Below are 24290 nucleotides of genomic sequence, written 5' to 3'. Positions count from 1 at the left end.
ACTGAGCAACGGGAGCACACCCCGCCGCGGGGATTCGAACCGCCGACCTTTCGATCGGCAAGTCCTAGGCGTGAGGCTTTAACCCACAGCGCCACCCGCGCCCCTATGTCACCATATGAACAGCTAAATCCTCTTAAGCCAGTCACCAATCTCATTTAAGTGAGTCTCGTTTGCCTTGGCAGAGCAGCCTGAAGGCCAGAGCCAGAACTGGATACCTTCATGCCAACCAACCAGAGCTGTAGGACTTGTACCATTCTGAACTGCAATTACAATTTAAAGATAACTAAGATTACATTCAGTGCAATTCACACCTCTATTACAAAGCTTTGTCCTTCATTTGCAATGAAAGGAGTAATTATGCTCCTATCAGAAGATAATAACGCTTTGAAATCCCTCTGGTCTCTCAGGGAAAATAGGCTGAAATAAGTAGAATAATTAATAAAAGAACAAGCAGCAGCAGCAGCAGTTTTTGTAACAGTTAAAGTTGTTGATGAATACAACACATCTAAGTAGCATTCAGTCCTCACCCCCCCCCCCCGGATTATTATCCATGGGGGGCGGGGAGTCAAATTGAATATCTGTAAACTATTGCAGGGCAAAGGGGAATGTCATCTCAGTAATGTATTGGCCATGCTGCCATTTTTTGAGTAGCTATTGAGAGGAACCGTGTGAGGCATGTGAAATGGTGCTGCATTTTGTCCTTTTTTCTGTCAGCCGTTAAGAGCAATTCTTGCAGAGGCACAGAAATAGGGCACACATACAAGTCTCAATCAAAATATTATTATTATTATTATTATTATTATTATTATTATTATTATTATTAATTTATTATTTATACCACGCCCAGTTTCACCAGACGTCTTCTTTTCTTATCTCTCCTGGGTGACGCGGATGCCCTTAGGCAGTTGAATGTACATGCAGACACTGTCCATTTCCCTCCTGCCCACTCCCTCCCTCTGTGCAGCCCCGTATGCTGGCAACCCACCCTACGCCACTGGGCTGGGATCTAATGTGGCAGCGTGGCTAAGAGGAGCAGAGAGTCATTTTCAGCATCAACCACCAATTCATTAGCTGCCAACCTTTAGTATGATTTATTTGTTTAAATAAATCATCAGTTGTGCAACTGAATTCCCTTGTCTTATGTCAGCCATTCTGCTAGGGTGGCAAGAGGTGATAGATAACCTGATAGCCTGTTATTCTGCATGTGGGGTTCAGTCTCTTTAAATGTTCACTGCTGTTTAAGCTCTGAGCTGCACTCTTTAAAATATAGGCATAATTTAGTTGTTTTAAGGTATATCCTTTCCCCTCACTATGGGTTTTATAGCTCCTAGCTGCTCAGAGTTCATTGCTGCTAGGATACGGTAATCAATGTGTCAGCATGGCCCCTTCATTTTATTTGGGCTTAATTCAGTCCTGATCACTCTGGCAATAGTCCTGCCACTTCTTGTCCTGACAAGGGGGAGGAAATATTTGTGAGATGAAACAAAATAGGTCCTGAAAAAGCACCGTGCATCTTGCTTTGTACTGTACGTGCTGTGAGATGGATAAATACAGGAATGTGCTTGCTTGCAACAATGCCAGCTATGCCTACCTATATGCCAGTGTTGCCAATAAGAACATATGAATAGCGCTGCTATCGAGCCACCACCTGTTGCAAAGGACCACTTGTGCTAGGTGTTTTGTATGACAAGCTGCTGACAAATATAGCTGGATCAAGGCCAAATATAATAGATGAAGCAGCCAGATCGTAGAATAAAATAATTATGAATTCAGTTACTCTTTGAGATATATTGGCCAGATTTCAGTTTGGATCTTGTATTTGTTTATTTGCTTAATTCATACCCTGCAGCTTTTGGCACACAGCGCCCATGGTCAAGGGCAGAGATCATGATCAAGAGAAGCAATGTTGAGATACAAATCTTGTTCAAGATCTGGTAAGAGGGAGAGGGCTTGCCTATTGGCAACACACAATGAAATACATCGTGTATTAAGAAAGTCTCTTAACTTCTCAGTTTAACTGTCAAATGGAGAGGAGGGAGAGGCAAGGGAGAGAGATAAAATCCACAGTTATCTGGCTCCAGAAGTACAAACAAGATGCCAATGTGGTTAGAGAGTGCAGTCAAGGTGGTGCCAAGTCCTACCCAAATGAACAAGATACAACGAACCTATGGAATTCATTATTGCAGGATGCCATTAGCACAAATGCAGAGAATCTAGAGATGGCAGCTGAGACGTCCTTTAAAAGGTTTAAGGCAAATTAAACCTGGATAGGCTTATTGACAACTATACCCGTAAGAGCTAGAAATGAAATTTTGATTGATTATCAGCTGTTAGGCTATACTGTATGTCCATCTGGCAATTTCTTTGCGGTATCTAGATAGAGAACTGCATTTATTTATTATTAGCACTGCCCAGGGTTTTGCTGAGAGAAAAAAAAATGTTGTGAGTTTTGAATGGATAGCGTAATTTGTGTGTTTGCTAGAAGTTGGGTGGAGTCATCCCAAAGTCACATTTGGGTTCACCAAGGTGATTCAAAATGGTCTCAAACATTGACAAAGACTGTCTCCCTGACTCAGGAACCCCTGTGCTGAGTTTGGCAATGATATTGCTAGAGGTGGCTGAACCTAGTTTAAAGCAGAGCCCCCCCAGTTGTTGAATTCCAACTCCCATCAGCCTCAGTCAACATGGCCAAAGGTCAGGAATGATGGCAGTTGGAAGTCCAACAGCATCTGCAGAGCCACAGGTTCACTCCTGGTTTAAACCTGCAACATTTATGTTTATTTTTTGTTACACACACACACACACACACACACACACACACACACACCGGAGGAGAAAACAAGGGGAGAGGTGAATTTTGGGAGTTTTAAAACTCTTTCTTTTACTTCTACATCCCAAGGTGTCAGATTGCTGTTGGCACCTCCATTACCGGGCCTTCACAGCTTTAAAAGCAAGACTGACAAAGTGGCACACACAAATCATTTTTACAAGAGAGGAAAAACCCATGCACTTAGTTCTCTAGGTCATTGTGGAATCTTGGTCAATAATGCAATCAGGTCACTGAAATGAATCATCTCTCTCAAGTTACTGGCGTGTGACCAATTTTCAGAAATGGAATGAGGCCACATTTCGTCTGTCTAAAATACATTCCTTTTGTACGCTGGACCCCCTGCTGCCACTTCTTCTCATCTCTGTGGAAATAGAAGCCTTTCTCCCGATCTGCTGTATAACCTCCAAAGAGATGATAGAAAAACAACCCCCAAACCCTATTGTTAGCTCATTCCTTGGGTTCCTACTGGCTATGCCTATGGATTAAGTCAGCTGTTTTATGATGAATAAGCAACTCCTTTCCTTTCTGCTTGTTTCCCATTAAGATCTGTGAAAGTCCTCTCCTAAAGCCAGGAAAATCAACAGTTCCCATTTGGCTGTAATCCTCATGTTATTGAATGTATGCTCCTAAAACCCAGAAGATAATCAGTAGTAGCTGCTCCCATAGCCTAACCTCCCAGAAAGAAAGAAAGAAAGAAAGAAAGAAAGAAAGAAAGAAAGAAAGAGAAAGAGAGAAACATTTGTTTCACTTTCCCAATCTCAGGCTTGTAGTCACAACTCAGGATGGGGTTGTTGAGATGGAAAGGCCAAATATATTAATGATTTTATAAATATATTAATGACATTAATGTTCTGGGCTTCTCTCCCCTCCCCCCCAAAGGCCACTGCAGCTGCTTAGTGTTTGATTGGTCATTCAGCTTAATGATTCTCTGTAATTTCAAAGTTTGCACCTTGGTTTGTTTATTTGTTTTGAAAGGAAACTCAGAGATTTGGACAATCTACTGCATATTATTGTACATTACCACCCACTTTAGTTTGTTATGGATTCTTCCAAATCAAAAGATGGGATAGAACATAAAGAAATATGAATATGTGTCCATATTGATCACCACAATATTTTATTTATCTATGTGTGTGTGTGTTTTATACATATAAAACAAAATACTCATTAAAACAACTGAAAAATCAAAAATGCTTTAAACAGCTGCATAGGTCTGTTAGTAGAAAAAGGTCTTCAGGATTTTTGCATGCACACGAAAGCTTATGCCAAGAAGAAAGTTAGTTGGTCTCTAAGTTGCTACTGGACAATTATATATATATTTCGACTGCGTCAGACCAACACGGCTACCTACCTGAATCTAAAAAAATCCTGAAATTCAAAAGTGGGGATGCCTACTGAATATTTGCTGGAAGAGTATTCTGCAGCATGGGACCAGGGGCACTATTAATTATTATTATTATTTATTACATTTCTATACCACCCTTTATCCAAGAATCACAGGCTGGTTTTCAGCATAAAAACACAAAAAACATAACTGCCTCACAGGGTAGCTGAACAACAAGGCAGGGTCCCTCCTTGTACAACTGTTTCTTTGCTTGTTGCCACAGAGTGCTGGACTATCCAGTACCCAAATGACACGAATCATGTTTTCTCCTAAGTACTAGCCATGGTGAGGGAAAGGAGTAAATGATCTTTACCAGAGAGCTCTCCACTGCAGCACATGGCAATTCACCACTTTGAGATGTTGATAGCATTATTGGCTAGTGGCATGCATGGCCTTGTCAGGAAATGAAGACATTGCTAGGCAGAGCAGGCTGCATCAGGAATGACTGACATCCTCTATTAATTTTTTTCCATGTAGGTAGCATAAAAAATTCACCGTATGTTGATTCTGGAAATGTTATGTCTTTTCCAAGACCAGAGAATTCTTTGTGTTGAAACACTACAGTAAGCAGCCCATCACACATACTTATGGCCATATTTAGCCCATTAACCTTAAATATCTGTGTCATGTGTCTTTATTGCCACTGGGGGGGGGGAGGCAGGAACTCGCCACACAAAGCCTTCACTGTATCACATCTAGTGCAGGCATGTACAACTCCCAAGTGACTGTGATGTACTCCCAGTATAAAAAAACTGGCAGTGATCTACCCTTTGGCATTGGAGGGAGGAGGAGCGTGCATGAGGTGGGTGGATTGCTCAGAGTTGTTGAGCTGTTTTTGGGGAGGATTGCACAGTTTTTTTAGCTTTCCCCCCATAACTTTTTGTACACGACAAGGATCCCGTGATCTACCAGGATCAACCGGGGATCTACCAGTAGATCACGATCTACTGGTTGGACATCCCTGATCTAGTGGATGTTTGGGGTCCAATAGCACTGGTGATTTTTTGCACCCAGACTTAAAAACAGCAACCCAGTTTGCAACTATGGGCAACTGAGACTAATAGGCCATTGTGGCTTCTGGCTGATGCAAAGGACTGCAGCATCAGCATCTGAACTGCAGAATATAATATTGAGCAGTAGCATATGGTGTGGTGGGGTTGCATCACTTACCTGACCTCCCCCTGGCCAGGTAGCTGCTGCACACCAAGATGGAGAGGGGGAAGGGGCAAAGTGGTGGCAAGGTTGCTGACCTTGCCACTGCCTTGCCTCTCTCTTCTTCCCGGTATGCAGTGGTGGCTCAGCTGGAGGGAGGTCAAGTAAGCAAGGCTGCCCCTCCATTCTCTCCACAACTAATCTTCAGAAGTTCTTTAACAGCACATGAAGAAATATCCTTAGCCATCCTTCATGGCCACATCATAGTTCTTACTCTCAGTTCCCTGAACAAAACCTTCTCTATTAAGTAGTGTCCTACATCTTTCCATATAATATGCAAGGCACATTTCTGAAATCATTCCTTCCTTCCTCCACTGGGAAGAAGCTTTTTCTAACTGAATTGTAGGTTGCAGTTACTGTTCCTTTGCAGAGCTCTTAATGGATTGGGAACCACCAGCTGTTCAGCTGCAGCTCTTCTGTCTCATTTGAAGTTGTACTGATCTGTGCCAAAGTCCAAAGGCATCCATTTGTACTTTGCAGGAAAGTTTGGACCAGTTCAGAAAAACTTTCTCCAAGATCACCAGCCGCTGGAAGGACATTATGTTGCTTGTTGATAATAGCAATGTGATCATAGTGTGTTGCAACATTTTGGGGGGCTGGGGGTGGAATGGGAGGATATTAACAAGATAGCCTTCTAGATTAAAGAAAGTTAATAAGTTATGGAGGAGTTATGGAACAGATCCCAAAGAGTCAATACAAGTTTTCATTTTCATTTGCTGTGCCCTACTAGAAGTTATAAGACCATAGAGTTGGAGGGGAATTCTAGGTTATCTATTCCAACTTCCTGCTCAGTGCAGGGAATCCAGAGCTATAGCAGCCCCAAAAGATAGATGTCTAGCCTCTGATCTACACTGAGGGAGAGCCCACTGGTCATCAAAGTTTCCATTGTCAAATTGCTCTTGCTGTTACATTATTTCTCCTCATGTACATCTGCGATCAACCCTGCTACAACTAAAGTACATTGGATTCTGCTTTCTGGGTCAGCAGAAAATAAGTCTTCATACCCTCCAACATTTCTCCAGTGAAAATAGGAAATAATAATAATAATAATAATAATAATAATAATAATAATAATACCCTACCCATCTGACTGGGCTGCCCTAGCCACTCTAGGCAGCTTGCAACATACAGTGGTACCTTGGGTTACAGACGCTTCAGGTTACAGACTCCGCTAACCCAGAAATAGTACCTCTGGTTAAGAACTTTGCTTCAGGATGAGAACAGAAATCGTGCTCTGGCAGCATGACGGCAGCGGGAGGCCCCATTAGCTAAAGTGGTACCTCAGGTTAAGAACAGTTTCAGGTTAAGAACGGACCTCCAGAATGAATTAAGTTCTTAACCCGAGGTTCCACTGTATATAAAAACATGATATAACATTAAACATTACAAAAAAATTTCCCTATACAGGGCTGCCTTTAGATGTCTTCTAAAAGTTTTATAGCTACTTAACTCCTTGGCTCATGGGTCACATAACTATATACCCTGCAACATTTCTCTGGTGTAAATAGGGACATCCTAAGGAAAAGTGGGACATTCTGGGATCAAATCAGAAACTGAGACAGCTTCTGTAAATCTGCAACTGTCCCTGGAAAATGGGGACACTTGCAGGGTCTGAATTTTCCCCCTCTTCTATGTGACAACCCTTCAAATACCTGAATGCTCTCATGTCACTTCTCAGCCTATATTTCTTCATGTTAAACATAGTCGGTTCCTTCAGCTTTTAAAAATAGGATTTACTTTCTATATCACTGACCATCTTTGTTGCCCTCCTCTTGCAATGAATTTCTCGACACACTGCTACATGACATCTTCGCAGAAAGCGCAGCTTTTCTTTGGGTTTGATCACTGTATGTTTTCAGGTTATGCCTTTTGATGGGAGAATAAATTTTCCGGGCAGGGGAAAGCAAATGGTTGTCGAAGAATTCCATCAGTACTTTTCACCTTTCTGTCCAGCCTATAGCAAATGAATTGTAACCTCACTTGTGCAAACACCTGAACACACTGAATCATCTTGAAACTCACTGAAAGGATTGATCAGCCTTTCAGCAGTGGAGAAAATGTCCATTACGACCTCCTCAGCTTTCTGTGCTGCCACACGCTTTCCTTTTGTTTACTTCTGGCAGCAGGGCCCAGGAGCCCTGCTCTCTTGATCCCTTTCTCTGCCTTAACGGAGAGGGCAAAACAAATAGCAAGGGAGAATATTCAGGAGCACCATATTGGCTCCACAGGACCATTTGCACCACCCTGACCTCTGCGCACCACCTCACACACTGCAAAACATGAGCTAGGTCAGGGCAGCCAACTATTTTGTGGACTACATCTCCCATCATCCCTGACCATCAACCATGCTGGCTGTGGCTGATGGTAACTGTAGTCAGTGCTGGTGCCAGGCACCTTAGGCAAAACTAACTCCTTGTATGACTGCCCCCCCACCCCCCGTGCCTGCCCCATGAAAAGCACAAAACTTGAAACTGATAAATTTATTTTAAATTGCAAAAATAAATAATGCAGCAATCTTCGATTATCTTTCTCAAATACAAAAGAAAATGTATTAGCACACAAATCATTTTGAATCATCTTGTGAACTGGGATGTTAAAATTCAAGTTTCTTAAAAGTTTCAGTTTCAGGCACATCAAAATCTCACTTTGCCTGCCTTTTCCTTTTTTGTCACCAAACAATTGTTTGGTCCATGTATTGAGCTAGCACCGCCCCCCCCCCACATTTGGATCTTGTTTTCTTGTTGAGAGATAGAACGCCATGTGCACTGGGTAGCCTAGCAACTGGGCAAGGCCAAAAGCTTGGCTTGCTCACTCATTCACACTCACTTTATTTCCATTTATTTCTGCCTCTTCTTGCCTGGCTCCAACCAAATTTGCAACAGCCTGTCTGGTTGAGGGAGGTGTCACTGTCCCTTTAACTAGCTGCCAGGAAGCAGTGCATGTGCAGGGAGCATTTGGCTTCAGGGGTGAGTGGTGGGAGACCCAGTGGCGGTCCTCTCCCAGTGTCACCCCGGGCACTTAACCTCTATCAGCACCAGGCTGGCTCTTTTCCATGCTCTTGGGCCTGAGGTACCACCTGGAGGTTTCACAGATACTAGTTTGGCCACTTTGTGCTTCTACTGCAAGAGCATCAGCACCACCATCTGCCCATGGGCATGGAATATTCACATTTCATGTTGGAATCTGGAAAGTCAGGGTTGGCAGCACACTATATTTTTATATGTGCTGTAAGCCACCCAGAGTGGCTGGAGTATAAATAAAATAATAATAATAATAATAATAATAATAATAATAATAATAATAATAATTACTTGAAGGTAGGGATCAGCCACTGGCCTCAGCCAGAAGGGCCCCTCACCAGTCCAACCAAGCTGTATTGCCCCTTCCGACCCTCCTTGTCAGGACCTTGGACAGCTCTCTTAGTATTCAGTGGGCAGTGGGGCTACTTTTCTAGTCCTAAACTACTGGGGCGGGGGAAGAGAAACCAAGACTCCCCCTGTGTTAGATTCCCCTTTCTTTTGGCTAGGCTGATGATCTGTAGTTTCATACCCAGTCCTTGGTTCATAAATGCCTTTATTTGAGCTATGAGTTGGAGAAGGTTATCTAGATTTACACTATGCCTACCTAATAGTATTTCTTATTCTGACCACACAAGAACTCTTTCGCCTCAAAGCATTGATTTTTAGATCTGAAACTTTCTCCTGAAGCACTTATAAATCAGGGGATCAATCTGTCTTGCTATTAGATCTGAAGACTTGTGCCTCAGGGAAACTTCTCAGCTTGATGCCTGAAAGCATAGAGCTCTCCCCCTACCCCATGTGTGCATGTGTGTGGGTCTTCAATTCTCTTTGAATGGGATATCTAGCCATTCACCTGCCATTAGCACACATTTCAGGAACTAAATTACAGTACTTAGAAGATGAAGCCTTTCCAACAGCAAAGCCCCCTCATTGAGAGAGAGAGAGAGAGAGAGAGAGCGCTCAGCTAACTTGGAGTAAGGTATAAATTGATTTTCTATACTTCTGGTGTTAAATAAATTACAAGGCTTTGCATGGCCTATGGTGCCTTCATTTCCCCTGACATTTCTGGCTTCACTTTGCCTGATGTTCTCCTACAGAATTTTTGCCTCTGCCTCCACAGACATCTTTTTTGGTTCACCACCTTTTGTGTATTATGCTTCCCAGCTACGGAAACTGGCCGTATTGGATACATTAAGCTCTCAGGCTCAACATTAGCTCCAATTTGATGCATATTGGTTTGAACTGACTTCTCATAACCTTTTTATGCTTTGCACCCTGAGGTGCTTGCTTTAAAAATGATACAATAATTCCATGACTGACTGGTTCAGTGATTTGCCAATTTGTTAACTTTTGAGAACTCCCACAGCTCCTCTTATGCACAGACTGCTTCCTGCCTATTACTGATGAGCCACACTGGGAAGAAGACTCTGACATCTACTCCCATGCTCAGCTTGAAATCTCGTGACACATTTGACTAGTCTCTTCCACCCCCCTGCTTTGGGTTTGCTTCCCAACCCTTTCTGAATATGGCTTGTTGAGTTATGATTTGAGTACAGTCAGTGCTGTTTTGCTAGAAAAAGAGGTGCCAGGACTCACCATGAACATCTCCCTCATCCTCACTTCTTCTTGACCCATAACTAGAATTCATGAATCTGAGAAGAGTTTTTTTATGCGTCCTGTGCTTCCTATGCATGGGTCCGAGTGGTTTTGCTTTTGCCCCTCTGCTTTCCCCTGGAAAACTACACCTTAGCACTAAAGGAGCCAGTGTGGTGTAGTGGTTAAGAGCGGTAGTCTCGTAATCTGGGGAACCAGGTTCGCGCCTCCGCTCCTCCACATGCAGCTGCTGGGTGACCTTGGGCTAGCCACAGTTCTTTGAAGTCTCTCAGCCCCACTCACCTCACAGAGTGTTTGTTGTGGGGGAGGAAGGGAAAGGAGAATGTTAGCCGCTTTGAGACTCCTTAAAGGGAGTGAAAGGCGGGATATCAAATCCAAACTCCTCTTCTTCTTCTAAATCAGAACAAATGGGAATCTGTGGAAAACCCAATTGCCAATTGTTCTGATTCAGCGCTAAACTTCAGGTTTTCTAGAGTGAAAGCGGTGGGGCAAATGGAGGTGTGGATGAGCCCTATGTCAGATATAATGTGGAATATATTTCCGTCAAGAAAAGAGGAAGTGAACGACACTATCTATGGGGGTAAACAGATTAGAGTGAAAACCTGTAAATGTACAACCAAGTCAGAAAAATCCATATGGAACACATACATATGGCTTATTAATCATGGTCCTGTGAACCTACACTGAACTTTGTTCTACTATATTGATGTTAAGGCCCTGAAGCCCATTCAGGTTTTTGCCATTAATCTCAATGTAAGAGATGCGCCACAAAAGTTTGCAGAATGTACTCTGTATCTCGAAAACCCAGTTCTTCCAAAGAACCTAATGGCAGGTACATTTCCTGCCTAGGAAGTAGCTGTTAAATGAGAATATTAACCTAGTAGTCGATGAAATGCATTAGTTGTCATATATCTAGAATGCGCACAGACCAAAGTGGAAGGTACTTCCAGATACATAAAAACAGATTACTTTCAATTTTGATGCTCCTGTAATAGAGGAGTCTGAAATTGCTTTTAGCTTCCATCCTGCTACTGTTTCTCATTCCACAAAATCAACATTTGTATTTCATCAGTGGTAGAAACTTGCTTGCAGTTGGATTTGTGTGTTTTGTTCACAATGATTATGCACTATAGCCTGTTGGATGAATAATGGTAATCGGCGCAGAGGAAACAGGCAGAATATGTAATTATAGAGCACAGAGAGCTCCCCGCCCAATTCTCCTTTAATAAGCTTTTCCACTAAGACAAAAAGAAGAAGAAACAAGACAAGTAATGTAGGACACAATAGAGGTGTATATGATTATGCATAGCTAGGACACAGAGGATAGAGAGAGGTTTTTCTCCCTTTGTTCACTTCAACACTAGAACCTGGAGTCATCCGGTGAAGCTCAGTGGTGGAAGATCCCGGGCAGACCAGCAAAAGTACTTCACACAGCAGACAGTTAAACTCTGACACTACTTGGATGGCTTGAAAAGGGGATTAAAGAAAGTCATGGCAGATTAGGTTATTAATAACTACTAGTCAGCACAGCTATATGTCCCCAGTAACAGAGACAACAGGCCTCTAAAAATACCAGTTGCTGGAAATTACAAGTGAGAGCTCATGTCCTGCTTGCAGACTTCCTATGGGCACCTGGTTGGCAGCCATGAGAACAGGATGCTGGATTAGATAGACTTCTCATCTGATCCAGCAGGTCTCTTGGTGATGGTCCAAATGATGGCCTGAACCAGAAGCTATGGGTGCTTCCAAACCCACCCCATCCCCAGAACTGGATTTTTTACAAAAAGGGAAAAGAGAGAGGTGAAATGGATGGGAAAGTGTGGGATAGCACTCATTTGATGCAACATCATATAACCTCTCCAGAAATAAATCAGAATGAATGCTCAAGAAAGAGGAGCCACTTTAACATCCCCACAAACTTTGTGCAAACAAATCACAATGAACAGGTCCTCTAGAAGCGACCCAAATGATGTAATTTGTCTAGGAAACTGTTCGCTTGTAGCAAGCGTGCTGGCAGGGCTGTGGCTGATCAAAATAATTGGGGAAGATTAAAAAGGGGGGCTCCCATAATCCAGAAGGAGTGCTTTGGTCTGGTAGCCAGAATGTAGTGACTTAGGGCCAATCAACCAGTGACATAAACAAAACACAGTGTATTAACTTGAAGAGCAATGGCTGATCCATTACTTTAGCAGAGGTAGGTTGGTGAAGCATTAGGAAAATGGCATAAATGGTGCCATCCTCTTCCACTGACTGAGAAGCTGTTGGGAGGGAAATGTTAAAGCTATGTTATGCACTAAATGTGGGCAAGACATTGGAATGGATGGCATGCACTTATGTGTGTAGGGGTAACTCAAGGGGGCTTAGATTTTTTTTGGAGGAATCATTGCCTTGTTCTTTGTCAGTCCCTTGCCTCCTCTAGCTTATTAACATCGACAACTGATAGAAGCTTTTCAGGCTTGTAGCCAGGAGACTTTCCCAGCCCTGCTGGGATTTAACCTGGAATCTTTGGGATGCAGAGCATGTGCTCTGCCACTGAGCTTATAGCAAAGAGGGCTAGAAACTTGATTTCGAACAAGAGTCTAAAATTTATTACAGGGGAAAGCGAGAGGTGGTATTCCTATGCAGCTCACTGGTTTATGCTACATCTGCAGATCTGCTGAGCCCAGGTTCTCCAAGCAGAAATATGGAGATTAGCAGCCAAAACATGGACTGCACTAGCGTGTATTCTGTCTTGAACTGAAACTAATTACGAATCCTCTGTGCCCATTATTGGGGGGGGGGGATAGTTCAGTGCTAATCACTTTCTTTCTAAATTTAACCTTGCTGCAGAACACCTCCAGTTTTATGCCTATTGAGATGGCATCTAGCACTCTTAGTGGTGCTTTTCAGAATCTAATTTTCTCATTGTTATTCAGTGGTGCTCACAGTTCTACGATGCAGGATCCATGAGTGGATACGAATCCTCTCATCTCGGTGTGATATGTGCTGTTAATCTAACACCTGCTCCTCCTCCGTTTGGGGAAATCACAGAAATCTTGTCTCTTGTGATTCCAAGTTGAATACATTCTTCCTCAGAAATCTGCGCATCAAAGGAGGAGAAAGGTGCCTTTTATATCTTGTCAACAGATGCATTTTGAAAGCTTAAAAAAGAAAAGCACACACAGAGAGAACCTACAGGAGGCATTTGCCCTTCTAGTGTTCATCCACAAATCTGAGTTAACTGAAGAACTCCAGCTGTTTGCATGGCAAAGGGACATAATCCATGCTGAAGGGGCTGACTGATCCCAGGGGCCGCAATGGGCATGGCCTTGTGAAATATTTACATAGAACCACTCTCATAAATAAACATAGAAGTCCCCGTTCCCAACCTGAGACAAAACCCAAAGTGCTTTAACATTCAGACAGAGAAGTATGCATGTTCTTGACAAGATGTGCAGCAAAAGGAGTTATTTTGCATCTTCTTTTACACTCCCTGTATCAACTCCCCCATCTTAGGAATGGAACATATTCCTGGGGTAGAGCACAGGCATGCATTCAGAAGGTCCAAGGTTCAATCCCTTGTATCAAGGACTGTAGGAAGCTGCCTTGTATTGAGCCAGACCATTGGTTCATCTAGCTCCTTATTGTGCACATTGAATGGCAATAGATCTCCCAAAGAATTCAGGCAGGGGGCATTCCCAGCCCTATCCAGAGATGTGGGGATTGAACCTAGAACCTAGAACCTTCTGCATGCAAAGCAGACATTCTACCACTGAGCTACAGCCCGGTCCCTGTGTCAACTTCAGAGTCTGCACAGCTCTCTGCCACAGCCTCATCCTGCTCACTAAACCCTGTTGCTCCCGAACCTCCTCCTCCCAGTCTGCTCCCTCTTCTCCCTTTGACTGCTCATAGTCATCCCCCCACCAATCCCCTGGCTCAGAGCATTCTTCCTTTGGGAATTCCCTAGGGGGCTCCCCGGCTGGTGCCTTCCATCATTCCTCTGCATCCAGCCAGTCCATGGACGCCGTGATCGAACTCAAAGCATAGGGTTCTCAGGTGGTCTCTCATTCAGATGGACTCCCATTCAGATGCTGACCAGGCCTGCTCAGCTTTAGCAAGGTGGCTGCACCATGTGTCCTCAGACCATTTGAGTCTGAAGTCCAGCTCAAGCAGGATCTCCAGCTCAAGCAGGTGATGGGAAAGATTGCTGCCAGTCAGACAATATTGTGCAAGACGGAGAAATATTCTGAGTGGGTAGAAGGGCACCTACCTGCAGGTTCATCCCTATAATTATTTGCGGCTTAAGGGCGCAAGCTCAGGAGCCCGTGACTATAATCCCTCTCCTTCAAAGTAGGAATTGCCCAACCTGCTGAAAGGGAAAAGATGTACTACATATGGGGAGAGAACAAATGAGAGAACAGTAGGTCAATTCCTTTATGCTCCTTTGCTGCTTCAGAGCATCTTTTTTGATCCTTTGGACCACTCTGAGTAAAAGTTAGCGGAATACCACCCAGAATAAAAATATATTACAGGGCTACAGAAGATGTACAGTGATACCTTGGGTTACATACACTTCAGGTTACATACGCTTCAGGTTACAGACTCCACTAACCTAGAAATAGTACCTCGGGTTAAGAACTTTGCTTCAGGATGAGAACAGAAATTGCATGGCGGCAGCAGCAGGAGGCCCCATTAGCTAAAGTGGTGTTTCAGGTTAAGAACAGTTTCAGGTTAAGAATGGACCTCCAGAATGAATTAAGTACGTAACCAGAGGTACCACTGTATAGCAAAAGGCAGTAGAAACCAAAGTCCCTCTCTGCCTCGCTGGCAGAAGCTGGTGTGAAGTTGAACATAACTACTACTAATTCCAGGCTGAAGATCCCTAGAAAAATAGATTTACCTTGATATATAGGAAGCTTGGCAGTCAAATTGACCCAAGGACATAAGAAGGGCATAACCTGGCTCCCTATAAAGAAAAAATGGCCAGGAAAGTCTGACCTTGTCCGAACTGATGCACATTTAGTGTCTGGAGTGAGAAAAATATCGTCAGATATACCTGTGTGCAACCTTGCTCTTTACGAATGGAGGCAGTATGGCCCATTTACAGAGAACTATGTGCAATTTCTATAATTTAACATGCTATATTTCCAACTCTCTGTGACACCATATTTATTCAGTTATGTTCTTAGTTCATGTCCTGAGATGGATTCCTTTTCCTTTTATATGCAAAATAACAATGAGGATTTGTCACAGATGAAAAGTCCAGATTCTTTTCTTCAGTAGCAATTCATCAGATACATAATTAATGAAAACAAGAGGTCGTTTAAATTATACATGGGCTTCCTCTTGGGAGAAGTGAACAAGAAATCGAGGGGTTTGTACAAAGTTACCTTTGCTTCTCATCAGCCAAAATAATGATCTTGTGGACCCCCATTGGTGATGTTCCAACAGGGTTGTAAGTGTGAAAACCATAATAAATAAAGAATAAAAGAAAGGAAGGGATGAGCTTATTCATTTTAAGAATTCATGCAAAAAAGCTCCTTTAACATAGAACTAATATTGCAATTTTTCAAGAAACTTAATTAAAAAATAGGCCAAAGTTCCTGCTTAAATTAATACAAGAGACCTAAATGCAAAGTGTCCGATTTCAATCAAAGATTCTGCAGAAATTGAAACAGACCTTTGAGAAATGTCTGAAAATGCATATCTTGGTATTCCCTGAACTGACAGGGAATTTTACCAGCACAACTGAGACTTTACTGTAGGGAGGCAATTTACTGATTTGATGATGATGATGAGGAGGACACAACTAGTAGCCTTATTGTAATATAAACTGGACTGCTAATGTTGAAAGATTGGCCATCTCTAGTCCAGAACTCTGGTAACAACATTACCAGTTTGTAGTCATTTTATAGAAGCTAATAGTATTTTTTATTACTTTTAAGGATGCTACTGGAAAGGAGGAGCTACAGTGGTACCTTGGGTTAAGAACTTAATTCGTTCCGGAGGTCCGTTCTTAACCTGAAACTGTTCTTAACCTGAAGCACCACTTTAGCTAATGGGGCCTCCTGCTGCTGCTGCGCCGCCGGAGCACGATTTCTGTTCTCATCCTGAAGCAAAGTTCTTAACCCGAGGTACTATTTCTGGGTTAGTGGAGTCTGTAACCTGAAGCATATGTAACCTGAAGCGTATGTAACCCGAGGTACCACTGTACTGAGAAAAGTGGTAGTCGCTGGAGTTGAGCTAAAATGGCCTCGCAAATTCTCCATGTTATTTGTGGGAGGTGAAATTTGGGGGTGAGGGTGAGATTTCGTTGAATATACTTTGGGGCAATGGAGTTCTCCTATGCCCAGTCCCCACCCTTAAGTGCCTGAACTGTATCCTTGAACCAGGATAATGCTTCTTCCTGGCTTAAGGATAAAGAGAAGTGGGTGGGTGTTTTGCCTCTGAGTTTTACTGTGCAAAGGTACGAGTCAAACCAGATGCTCCACCCACTCTTGCTACTGGCCCCACCCAACACTGGCAACTCCCGAATGGCTGCCAATGAGGGAATGTAGCCTGTGAGCTGAAAAAAGCATTGTTTAAATTTATCTTCTGTACCATGAAAATAAATAAAAACAGTGGTTTTTTTTTTTTTTAAAAGGTCCCCCATCTTGCCTGAAAGGACTGATTCACACTGATGGTTGCAGTGGCACCAGATGGTGATGTGAATGAGGGGATGATCTGTCTTAGATCAAACAGTACAAACAAAACTCCCATGCCAACTGAAAGGTAGAAATTTTTCAACAGTGACTTAGTCTCAATGACTTAAGTTTTGCTCAGAATAGGCCTATTGAAACTAATGGACCTAAATTAGAAAGGCTACTAATCTACTCTTGAGGAAGACTTCGTTGTCTACTCTTGAGGAAGACTTTGTTGACTACTATTACACACACACAAACCTAAAGCAGAACAAATATTAGATTTGGCGAAGAGCCTGCTATTTTGCAAAAAGAGGCACAGTTGGCATTTCAGCTGCATAGATTTCTCTTCCACGTGAATGACAGTATTTGTGTAAAGCACTCATACAGAACCTTAGGCAGCGCTGTGGATAAACAATAAACCAGAACTATTCCCGATGGGGGATTTGGAGTCATAGCTCATTAAATTCCTTGGCACAGCACAAGTTAGTCTTTTATTGTGCAAAGCACAGGTAACGTTTTGTTCCAAGCGCTGGTTCATGCGGCAAATACCGTTTATCCCAAGGTACCCGACTGAAAAGGCTTAGTTGAAATGGGAAGGCCTAATGATATGACTTTGATGTTGTTATTTAAAGCCTCAGCTTTATAGAGTTATTCTGCTATCATTAATTTCAGATATCGAATTTCTCATTGGATACCTCGTCATTCCTCTTACAAAGGAACGACCTAAATAGTACTGCAGTAATGTGAACCTCCCCGTTATTTATTTATTTCATAAAACACACCACTGCATTGTAAATGAAACCTCCAAGCGGTTTACAAAAGATTAAACAGGTAAAAAGTTATGTTTTTATGTATGTTGGAAGCTCAGTCAGATGGGCAGGGTATAAATAATAAAATTATTATTATAAATAAGATAAAACAGAAAAATTCACAACCATACTTCAAAACATACAAAAGTTAAAATAGTTGTTGGCAACTGCCTGTCTCAGGAGACAATGGAAGAGTGTGCTTTTGGGGTGAAGTCAAACTCAAACTGTTGGGGTGTTGCAGGACCTTCTGTGGCTGTAGAGACCCTTTCTAAGCATCTGGGTGGGCTTGTCTAAACAACAATGTTTTTAGCAGGCACCACAAAGAGTACAGTGAAGGCACCTGCTTGATCTCAATAGGCAGGGAGTTCCAAAATTTAGGCACTAAGCAATCAAGTTCTTACAAATGCGGAACAGGTATTACATGGCACCTATAGAAGTGCCAATTCCGCCAATCAAAGCAGATGAGTGGGCACACGTGGGGCAAAATGTAGTTAAACTGGTTCCAAGTTGTATACAGTGGTACCTCGGGTTAAGTACTTAATTCGTTCCAGAGGTCCGTACTTAACCTGAAACTGTTCTTAAACTGAAGCACCACTTTAGCTAATGGGGCCTTCCTGCTGCTGCCGCGCCTCCGGAGCACGATTTCTGTTCTCATCCTGAAGCAAAGTTCTTAACCTGAAGCACTATTTCTGGGTTAGCGGAGTCTGTAACCTGAAGCGTATGTAACCTGAAGCGTATGTAACCTGAGGTAAAGTAAAGGTAAAGGTACCCTTGCCCATACGGGGCAGTCGTGTCCAACTCTGGGGTTGTGTGCTCATCTCGCTTAAGAGGCCGGGGGCCAGCGCTGTCCGGAGACACTTCCAGGTCACGTGGCCAGCGTGACGAAGCTGCTCTGGCGAGCCAGCACTAGCGCAGCGCACGGAAACGCCGTTGCCTTCCTGCTATAAAGCGGTACCTATTTATCTACTTGCACTTGGGGGTGCTTTCGAACTGCTAGGTGGGCAGGAGCTGGGACCGAACGACGGGAGCTCACCCCACCGCGGGGATTTGAACCGCCGACCATGCGATCGGCAAGTCCTAGGCACTGAGGTTTTACCCACAGCGCCACCCGCTGTACCACTGTACTAATAGCAACACTTGGAATCTGGCCTGATAGCAGATCAGCAACAGGTTTTAAATGCCAACAAGGCATCACTCCTGTCAGCAATTGTACTGCAGCATTATGCACTAACTGCAGCTTCCTGATCGAGTGTGAGGGAATCGGTATCCCAGTCTTGAAGTAATCAGTGCACAAGCTACTGTGGCAAGGCTTTCCAGGTCCAGGAATGGCCATAGCTGTCAAACCAATCACAGTTGGTAAAAGGTACTTCTAGCCACTGAGGCTACCTGGGCCTCCAATGACAGAGCTGGATCCAGCACTTGCAAACTGCAAACTTGCTCCTTCAGGTGGAGTAAAACTCCATTAGGGTAGGCAACTGGCCAATTTTTCGAACACAGGAGCTACTCACTCACAGTGCCTTCCGCTTCAAGTTTCTGAATATTGTATTTTCTTATAGTCCACAGGTCTATGTTCTACTGTTGTACCTTCTCTTTCATTTTCATACATTGTGCAGCTACAAGAATTAAAGGAAGGCACCTTAGATACATACAGTGGAAGATCAGAACCTCTGTACCAGAAAGGGGATCTGATGTCTAGCTTGTCAATTAGGGGTAGAATGAGATCCACTCACCACAGGCCCAAACACTTGCAGCTCTCCCATCTCTGGTTGTCTCCCATAAAGAAGCTTTTATACATCTGGATTTCATAACTGTAATTGCCTTCCTGGAGAGGAACCACCCTCAGGGAAGCTTTCCATTAAATGTGACAGACAGTGGGGTTTGTAACTCCTGAACGACAGGGAATTTTAACAGGTCTTTTTAACAGCTCTGTGGCAGGGAGAGATTTGCCAGGTCTCTGCTCCCCCACCCCCTCTTACAGGCTTTGCTGCATAGCCAGAGTTCTATGGGCTCAAATAAGTGGGAAAGGACTTAGCTTCTTCCCCACAGAACCATTCAGAAACAGTTTTGATTTGTAGCAGCCCTTCACAACCTGGTGTCCTCTGGAAGTTATATTGAAATGAAAAAGTTTTGGGACATGATATATAACGAAATGAAAAAACTCTTTAAATACACCTTCCCAAAGAAACCAGAGGCTTTTTTACTAGGGATAATAGGAGAGGAAGTGAGAAAAGAAGATTGCAAGTTATTTCTGTATGCAACGACTGCTGCTAGGATTCTTGTGGCCCAAAAGTGGAAAACCCAGGAGATTCCAACTTTAATGGAGTGGCAGACGAAATTATTTGAGTATGCAGAATTGGCGAAAATGACTTATAAAATTTGAGACCAAAAAGTGGAGTAAATTTGTTGTGTATATACAAAATAATTGTAGAAGTTTAAAAACTGTAGCAGGGCTAACATAAAACTTGTGATGTGGATAGAGTGTAAATAAGAATCTGTAAGAGAGGATGTAAAATGGGAAAACCGAAGCAGGGAAGGAAGGAAGTCTGGGCGCGAAATTGCGCAGGGTAAATCAGAAGACACAAAATGTTGAACGTAAAAGTGTAAGTTTTATTTGTTATGTTTTTGAAAACCAAGAAAAAGCATTTTTTTAACAAAGGAAGTTATATATATATTTTTTTATGATGTACATACAGGTGTTTGTTTTTTAAAAGCACCTCTAAGTGGTGTACAATAAATGAGAACATGGCTATCAGTGGCTACTAGCCATGATGGCTCTGTCCTACCTCCACTGTTGGAGGCAGTTTGCCTCTGAATAGGAGTTGCAAGCCAGGAGAGTGCTGCTGCACTCAGGTTCTGCTTGCAGGCTTCTCGCAGGCATTGGCTGCCCACTGTGAGTACAGCATGTTGGTCTAGATGGGACATTGGCCTGATTCAGTAGTCTCTTCTTATGCTCTTATGTTCTTATGAAATGCAATGAGATAATGGCCCTGTTGAGTGAGGCTGATGGGAATGTTAGTCCAAAACACTTGGAGGCCACCAGTTTGGGAAGTCCGAGCTAAAGAATTCTGTTATCATCCTGCACTGGGTTCAACTCAAGGAAGAGCTTCATTCCAACACTATAATTCTGATCTATTTTCTGTCTTAGAATCTCTCCTGATCTAAATCAAGCAGTGTATTCTAATCTGAATCTCCACTGTCATATGATGAAAACAAAATGAAAATTATGAATTCCAATAGCAGCGATCATCATTTTTATCAAATATGTCTCTTCTTTTTGAAAAAAAGGGAAATCTTTCTAATTCCAGGCGAACATCTGATTTCTAACACAAAGAGAGACTTAACTTACACAGCAAAGCTTCACAGCCATCTGAAAAGTAATTAGAGAGATGTATCATGCAGGCAACCTGGAGAATACTCACAAAGTACGGCCATCATACATTTTGCTGACTTTTAATGGTTGGGGTTAAAAGTACATTTCTAAAGTTGGCATTTTGTTTCTTAATTGGGGCATTGTGTCTTGTTGATTTACCCCACCCCATCGTGCTGAATTCTTAATGCGCCAAGCCCTTGGCTTGGTATAGGTTACCATCTGAAATAAAGAAAACAAATTGAGGAAGACAGATGGTTTGTACTTCATGAAATCCCAATGAAAGTATTAGTTTCACATGACATTGTTTCTAATCTCTTCTCTCGGGGCAGAAATGGTTTTCATAGTTTGCTTCCATTTCATATATAAAATTAGTCATCCCTTGGGTTTTTGTGCCTCTTTCTTTCTGAACACTACATTGTAATATAAAACAGCAAATGGTGTACTGTCTTGTCAATATTTAAAAGAATGCAAGATATTCTGACACTAATATGCTTCACAGAGAACCAACTCATTCATTACAATTTCCCTTCTAGCTCTTTTAGGCTTTGTTAGAATTGGCTTTCTCCATGTTGGCAACCGAATAACATTCTGTCTTCCCTTAATCACTCACAAAATGTCACTTTGGCCATTTCCCAACAGAAGTCAGATTGTTCTTTATGGATTTCCTTAACAGGTTGGGGGAAAAAACCCATTCATCTCCTAATCACAAGGAAAGAAAGTGAATTACCAAGGATAAAATAAACACCCAATAGATCTAGCTTCTTGGGAAATAGCTAGAGAAAGAACAATTGATGCAGAGCTCTTTAAAAAGGAAGCTGGTATTCACTGATCAGAAGCCAAATGTCTCAGGGTTTGTAACCTCAAATGTTAGGTCTGGTGAATGAAAAAAAGGGTGGTGGGCAGAATAAAAACATCAACAACAGTCAACCCACAAATAGGATTTGCACTGTAGAACAACAACAAAAAGAGAGATTACTCAATTTCTCCAGAGAGGATACAATTCCAACATGAGAAAGAACTAAGCAGCTTAGAGCCGTAGGAAAGAAAGAAACAAAACTCTCTGTATTCCAGTGCCAGTCTGAAACAACTGGTACTGATGCAGGAAATGTTCAATTAACATGTCTTCCAACCACAGTAGAGCTGGCTTGTATGCTTCAAACTTTGACCTAGTATGAGAGTAATGGGTCTGTAAAAGGGGAACACACACATGGCATAGTGACCAATCGACCAGGACATAGCCGAAACTCACAGCAGAATGAATTGGGAATGAGGTTGTGCAGGGGTAGCCAGTTCCCATCAGCCCCACCCCGATGGTCAGAGGTGATGGGAATTATAGTCCACCAGCAGCTGTATGACACCAGATTGGCTACCCTTGAGGTAGTGAATCCCGAGGTAGCATGTTAGATGTACCACTGTAGCAGGATGGGTGGATTTACTATTTGTAATATTCTACTATAGAAAAAAAATCATTGAATTAGAAAGCTAGTACTGAATAGCTGGACTAGAAGCCCGAGGGACTGAGAATAAACCACTACATTAAGGACTGTTCATAGTTTGTTCCTGAATGTCCCAGGGCTTTGAAGATTAAGGGTAAGGGCTTCTTTCCAAGGCCCTTCAGTTTGAAGGTGATAGTATTCTTCCCCAGAATACAGTGGTACCTCGGGTTACAAACACCCCAGGTTACAAACACTTCAGGTTACAAACTCCACTAACCCGGAAGTAGTACCTTGGGCTAAGAACTTTGCACCAGCATGAGAACAGAAATCGCGCGCCGGCGGCACAGCAGCAACAGGAGGCCCCATTAGTGAAAGTGTGCCTCAGATTAAGAATGGTTTCAGGTTAAGAACGGATCTGCGGAACGAATTAAGTTCTTAACCTGAGGTACCGCTGTAATGCCTTTTGTAGCAAGAAGATCCTCACAAGAAGAAATAATACAATGTGTATACATTTCTGCAGGTTATACATTGTCTTCATAAATATAAATGTGTTTATTGGTAAGATTTTGTTGTTGCTATACAGTGGCACCTCTAGTTACAAACTTTATTCATTCTGGAGGTCTGTTCTTAACCTGAAACTGTTCTTAACTAGAGGCACGCTTTCGCTAATGGGGCCTCTTGCTGCTGCTGCGCCGCCAGCACACGATTTCCGTTCTCATCCTGGGGCAAAGTTCTCAACTCGAGGTAACTCTTTCAGGTTTGCAGAGTTTGTAACCTGAAGCGTTTGTAACCTGAGGCATTTGTAACTTGAGGCGTTTGTAACCTGAGGCATTTGTAAATTTGTACCACTGTACTATTCAGAAATGGTGTCCTGCACCAGCACCCAGAGTTGCTAAAGTCTTTCATTTCATGATTCTCTCATCTCATTCTCCTGCATGAGTAGATCAGATTTCAGTTGCAAACCAGGAAGTGTCTCTGGTTCAGATGTTTCTTGGGTGAATTTAATGGCTGGTTATAGGCACCCCACATGCATCTAAGATTAGGGGAAATGGCATTTGTCTAGGGGAAGGATTGGTGATTACTTGCAAAAACGTTTACTGGTTGGTAGATGGCATGTTGGCATAAATAACCATGCAGCTACCAGAAACATTACCATTTTCTGGAGACACTTTTACGATGAAACAGTTCCCTGGTCCCTCTAGTTCAATATTGCTAATGTGCTTATACTACCATAATTGTTGCCTCATGTCCTTCAACTTGGGATGCTAAATGAGGTCCTCTCTTGTTTCAGTACTGCAATGCTCTGTTGTGTGTCAATGGATTTTTATAAAAAACATGCCACCAAAAAATAGTGCCCAGTCTTATTACTGGTGAAGACTGAATCCAAAAGGTTCTTCAAAGTTCACATTTGTTAAGGGAACAAAAAGACTCACAAGAACATGGTTTTAAATCCAGGCTCAATGTGTGATAGAGTTTTTTCTTTTTCTTTTCCCTATGCTAGAAACACACTTTCTGATGCAAGACAGAAGTAAAGCAGGGGGTCCCATACTGTTTCTCTGTGTAATAAATTTATCTGTATCTGTTTATTTCCCATATAGTAGTCTTTCCTCACCCAGACAGGGTTAAAAATTCATCATTGCCATGTTTGCTCATTCATGCTAAGCCATGAAAGTTTCTGCTGCCTTGGTAATACTGTATAAGTTTTCTTCTAGCCTTCTTTTATTTTATTTCATATTTAATTTAGGAAAAAAGAGAGACCAGCTTTCATAGATTAATATGAAATGTATATCGATAGATCCACATACATTTAATATCTCCAGTTATTAGATTCTTTGCTTTATGTGGTATTGTCTCAGAATCCATAGTAGGGATTCTGCAGCTTTCCTCCATTTCCTGTGTTCCTTCTTCCTGGCTTTGGTTTCCTGTGAGTTTTCATGCAATATAAATAGCAAG

Source organism: Podarcis muralis, chromosome 2 (genome assembly GCF_964188315.1).
Source record: "Podarcis muralis chromosome 2, rPodMur119.hap1.1, whole genome shotgun sequence".
NCBI lineage: Eukaryota > Metazoa > Chordata > Lepidosauria > Squamata > Lacertidae > Podarcis > Podarcis muralis.
The sequence above is the reverse complement of the archived record's forward strand: the minus strand, read 5'-3'. Positions refer to the sequence as shown.